The sequence below is a fragment of the Bison bison genome, unplaced genomic scaffold, assembly GCF_000754665.1.
Source record: "Bison bison bison isolate TAMUID 2011002044 unplaced genomic scaffold, Bison_UMD1.0 scf7180017864527, whole genome shotgun sequence".
NCBI classification, from domain to species: Eukaryota; Metazoa; Chordata; class Mammalia; order Artiodactyla; family Bovidae; genus Bison; species Bison bison.
In genome coordinates this window covers 3,192,182-3,197,925 of record NW_011495078.1, presented here as the reverse complement: position 1 = coordinate 3,197,925, position 5,744 = coordinate 3,192,182, and the positions used below count along the sequence as shown (strand labels likewise).

General features: G+C 46.0%; 1 non-coding gene across 1 annotated transcript; it reads left to right on the top strand.

The window, feature by feature from the left end:
* The first annotated feature begins 4,068 nt into the window (after nt 1–4,068).
* TRNAY-AUA lies at nt 4,069–4,140 on the top strand. Its single transcript has one exon. It is a non-coding gene; the product is annotated as a tRNA-Tyr (tRNA).
* Nucleotides 4,141–5,744: the final 1,604 nt, after the last annotated feature.

The window sequence follows — 5,744 nt, the reverse complement described above, 5'->3', positions numbered from 1 at the left end:
AGTTCAGTTCAGTCGCTCAGTCGTGTCCAACTCTTTGCGACCCCATGAACCGCAACACACCAGGCCTCCCTGTCCATCACCAACTCCCGGAGTTCACCCAAACTCATGTCCATTGAGTCAGTGATGCCATCCAACCATCTCATCCTCTGTCGTCCCCTTCTCCTCCTGCCTTCAATCTTTCCCAGCATCAGGGTCTTTTCCAATGAGTCAGCTCTTCACATCAGGTGGCCAAAGTATTGGAGCTGCAGCTTCAAAGATGCACTCACCCCTCCCCTGAACTCCCCAAAGCCTCACCCCACTACCAAGCTCAAGTCCCAGTTCCAGATCCCACCATGTAAATCCGGTCCACATATCCCAGCTGCTCAGACCGGGCTCCTTAGGTAGGCAGCTCCTCTAGGACTGTCCTAAACTATTGAAGGCAGGTTACCTGTTCTCCTCACAACTAGCATGTTGCTTGTGGCTTGGTTAGGATTTAGTCCTGGTGCCTAGAAAGTATTTTCCATGGCCATTTGATCCATGCTCTGGAATCTTGGCTTACCTTAGGATATTATTTCCTAGTCTACAAGAGGCTAGTCCTGTTTGGGGGGGTGGTCGTTTTCTCAGCCTGATTCCTGCTCACAGAACTCTGAGGCACCAGAACCTCTTTATCTTGTACTGACTCTTCCTTTCTCATTGCATGCTGATATGATTCCCTTAAAAACTTTGTTGAGTTTCCTGTGAATCAAATTCCACTCCTTTAGTCAAAGCCACATTTACAAATCTCTTTAAGATAACCTCCTCTCTACCTTTTTTTTTTTTTTTTTCCTGGAAGATTTCTGTAGGGCAATACCCTTAATATTCTTAGACTGTGGTTCTTATATTGTATGGTTATATATCTTATATATACAGTTCTAATATTCTTAGAGTGTCTTGTGGTTTTGTTTCTTTGAAAGGATCCATGAAACACCACCTAGAGTCTTTTCTTGGGTCTTAATAAAGTGGTTCATAGTTACGACCTTGGCTTCACCTTCAGATCATATTTTCTTGAAAATAACCCCGGATTTAATCTGGGCTTACCAGGCATTTCTTAACTTCAGAGTTATCTGCTATCTGGATGGCCCAGTGAGAAACAATCTTATTTTCAAACTCAGAAATCCCAGGCTCCTTTACAGTTAATAGTTGGTCTTTCTTTAGCTCACCGCTTTATTCCCATGTTTCCCACGGGGAAGTGGAGGGACCCAGGAGTCCACTCCTACACACTGACGAGACCTGTCGTAGACCATCCGGCTCCTCACGCGTGTTGGCTGGTGTCGGCGTTGCTCCGGGTGACAGGGCTGCTAAGCTTTCCACAAAGGTGCAAAACCGGCCATGTTCCTTCCGCTTCCAGCATCTTTCTCACTTTCCTTTAAATCTCACCGGGAGCTTTCTTGAAGGTCACACTTCTGCTAACAGTACCGTCAAGATTTCTCCAGTTTCCCAAGGCTCCTGCCAGGCTTTTAAAGTCTGCGTTTCTTGTGAATAGTAGCACTGCATTCCAGGTTCCAGTATCTGCAGTAGCTGTCTGCTGCTATGTAACAAACCTCTCCAAACTTCAGTGCCTTAAAATGGCGAAGACTAGCAGTCTCCTCCCTCCCTCTGTGTGTGTGTGCGTGTGTCTGTCTGTCTGTCTGTCTCTCTGTCTGTCATTCTTTTTCTCTGTCTGTCTCTCTCTTTCTTTCTCTGTCTCTGACTCTGTCTCTCCCTGTCTCTGTCTGTCTGTCTGTCTCTGTTTCTTCTCTGTCTCTCTCTGTCTCTCTGTCTGTCTCTTTGTCTCTCTCTCTGTCTCTGTCCGCCTGTCTGTCGGCCTGTCTCTGTCTCTCTCTCTCTCTCTGTCTGTCTATTTGTCTGTCTCTCTGTCTTGCTCTCTGTCTCTCCCTGTCTGTCTCTCTCTCTCCTTCTCTCTGTCTGTCTGTCTCTTTCTCTCTGTCTCTCTCTGTCTGTCGGTCTGTCTCTGTCTCTCTCTCTCTGTCTGTCTCTCTATTTGTCTCTCTCTGTCTTGCTCTCTGTTTCTCTCTGTCTGTCTCTCTCTTTCTCTCTGTCTCTGTCTGTCTGTCTGTCTGTCTCTTTCTCTCTGTCTCTGTCTGTCTGTCTGTCTGTCTCTTTCTCTCTCTCTGTCTGTCTGTCGGTCTGTCTCTCTCTCCACTCTAGCAGTTGGCTGGCATCAGCTAAGGCCCTGTCCTGCAAGCTGTCTCCCAGCTGTACTTAGACAGCAGCAGGGCCGGGACAGCCCACAGGCTCAGCTCTTTGGGTCTCTGGAGTCTGGGCTGGGGAAATGCAGACAGCTGGGGCCTGGGGCAGACGGTGCTCTGTCATCTCTCTCCTCTGTCTGGCCTCCCCACAGCAGGGCTGCTTCAGCATCCGCAGACTTCTCCCGCAGAGATCAGGGCCACCGAGACACGTGTCCCAAGAGAGGAGGAGCCAGCAGGGCCACACCGCCCCGGCAAGCCTCAGCGGAGCCGCGGCATTCCTTTCGCCATGTTTTATTCATGGGGCCAGCACAGAGGTCCTTCTAGCTTCCAGGCTCTGGAAGAGCAGCAGGGACTAAGAATATTGTTGAAGGCAATTTTGGAAAATACAGTCTGCCACACATCCTTTAAATTATTCAGATCTTCAGAACAACTCTATAATACTAATGTTAAAATTTTGTTTGGTTCATTAACTTTCTGGGAGAAGCTTATGAGTTGCTGTGCTTTAGCGCATTGAAAGCCTTCGGGATAATGCGCATTAATTACAGAATTGTGCATTTGGGGGTATTTTCTGCTCTTAAAAGTTGGCTGCTTTGGTGAACCCTGTATAATACTGGCCTCCAAAGATGTCCATTGAGTTAGAAAATTAACTTTGTTCTTTTCAATTCTCGTCTGGATGTCTCCCATTTGTTTCATGTTTACAAAGTGCCAGCGTCTGAACTAAGCCCTTTGCATACACCATTTTATTTCTCTGAGATAATTACTGATATCACCATTTTATGCATGACTATACTGAAGCTTCCCTGATAGCTCAGTTGTAAAGAATCGGCCTGCAATGCAGGAGAACCCGGTTTCATTCCTGTGTCGGGAAGATCCTCTGGAGTAAGGGATAGGCTACCCACTCCAGTATTCTTGGGCTTCCCTGGTGGCTCTGCTGGTGAAGTATCCACCTGCAATGTGGGAGACTTTGGTTCAATCCCTGGGTTGGGAAGATCCCCTGGAGAAGGGAAAGGCTACCCACTCCAGTATTCTGACCTGGAGAATTCCATGGACTGTATATCCATGGGGTGGCAAAGAGTCAGACACGACCGAGTGACTTTCACATTCTGAAGCTTAGAGGGATGTGACCAAGAGGTCTTCTAAAATTATAATTTGCATGAATGCCACAACCACAAGTGTGCACACACACCCAATTCTGTGACCCCCTCTTATGGCCTGTATTTGCCCACCTCATAATATATATCATGTTCTAATTGCTATAGAATTAGAAATAACTTTTTTTTTTAGTTCTCTGACTCAGCTAAAAGGGCAGAGGAGGCAGGGAACATTTTCTGTGTATTCACTGATGTGTCTTAAGAAGTATTGGTTAAACACACAGCTAAATGAATAACAGCGTGGAATGCTGGTCCTGCTGGAGTTTGAATGCAAGTCTGTCTGACTCCAGAGCCTTTCATTTTAACCCTAAAAGTGGAGTTGTTGCCCCCAAAGTGAGGTGGAGACTCTCATATGTGCAGTCATAATGACAGAAAAGCCTGGCTGCCTGCCTTAAATAACTCAGGAACTCAGCAAAATTAGATGTGCTTATTTAGATCAAGACTTCCTACAGATTAGCACAATACCAAATTGGTAAAACAGTTCACGATTTTTGAGAAGTTTTGATATTTCAGCAAAACTGTATGTAATTTTCTAAAATTAGCATCTCAGTTTCCAGAGAAATTGTATTCAATAAAATCTACTATGATTTATAGTAAAAATATTAGGAAAAGGACTTTTAGAATTTTTAACTTTAATAAAAGTTTTGAGTCATATTTAAATAGTTTTTCTGCCTCTTTCAAAATTAGTTCTAATAGTATGCTCTTGGGCTTCCCTAGTAGCTCAGATGGTAAAGCATCTGTCTATAATGCAGGAGACCCAGGTTCGATCCCTGGTTCGGGAAGATCCTCTGGAGACGGAAATGGCAACCCACTCCAGTATTCTTGCCTGGAGAATTCCATGGACGGAGGAGCCTGGCAGGCTACAGTCCATGTAGCTGTTGCACGTCCAGGTGGGGCTGCAAAGAGTCGGACGGGACTGAGCAACTAATACACAACAGTATGCTCCTTTGTTTTTCTAAATACAGTCCTTCTTTCCAACTTCAGTTCCCACTTAAGTTCTTAGTGAAATATAACACTCTTGATTTCCCTACTGTTTGTTAGGATTTAAGTATGTTCAGTTCAGTTCAGTCGCTCAGTCATGTCTGACTCTTTGCGACCCCATGAATCGCAGCACGCCAGGCCTCCCTGTCCATCACCAACTCCTGGAGTTCACTCAGACTCACGTCCATCGAGTCAGTGATGCCATCCAGCCATTTCATCCTCTGTCGTCCCCTTCTCCTCCTGCCCCCAATCCCTCCCAGCATCAGGGTCTTTTCCAATGAGTCAACTCTTCGCATGAGGTGGCCAAAGTATTGGAGTTTCAGCTTTAGCATCATTCCCTCCAAAGAAATCCCAGGGCTGATCTCCTTCAGAATGGACCGGTTGGATCTCCTTGCAGTCCAAGGGACTCTCAAGAGTCCTTTCCAACACCACACTTCAAAAGCATCAATTCTTCGGCGCTCAGCCTTCTTCACAGTCCAACTCTCACATCCATACATGACCACTGGAAAAACCATAGCCTTGACTAGACGGACCTTTGTTGGCAAAGTAATGTCTCTGCTTTTCAATATGCTATCTAGGTTGGTCATAACTTTCTTTCCAAGGAGTAAGCGTCTTTTAATTTCATGGCTGCAGTCACCATCTGCAATGATTTTGGAGCCCAAAAAAATAAAGTCTGACACCGTTTCCACTGTTTCCGCATCTACTTCCCATGAAGTGATGGGACCAGATGCCATGATCTTCGTTTTCCGAATGTTGAGCTTTAAGCCAACTTTTTCACTCTCCTCTTTCACCTTTATCAAGAGGCTTTTTAGTTCCTCTTCACTTTCTGCCATAAGGGTGGTGTCATCTGCGTATCTGAGGTTATTGATATTTCTCCTGGCAATCTTGATTCCAGCTTGTGCTTCTTCCAGTGCAAATATGTTAGTTAATTGTAAAACTCACTCTTGGCATCATTTTCACAAAGTTCTTTTTAGAAAGATAATCTCTCCATGCGGCAGTTGTTTTCATTGGTGGGTTGTGTTCATTTCGCCTGGGTGCCTGCTCAGTTGCTTCGATCATATCTAACTTCTTGTGGCCTCATGGACTGTAGCCCACCAGGCTCTTCTGTCCATGGAATTTCTTAGGCAAGAATACTGGAGTGGGTTGCCATTTCCTTCTCCAGGGGTTCTCCCCAGCCCAGGGATTGAACCCCTGTCTCCTGTGTCTCCTGCACTTCAGGTGGATGCTTTACCACTGACTCACCAGGGAAGCCCTAGATTATTTCAACAACCCAGCTTCCGAGGATTTCCTATAAGAAACACCCAGGGGGCACCAAGTCTCTGGTTTGCGCCTTCTCCCCAGTCTCCTAGAAGTCCTGAGGATCGGTCAGGCCAGTCCTCAGTCCTCACGTGTCAGGCCCTTAGAA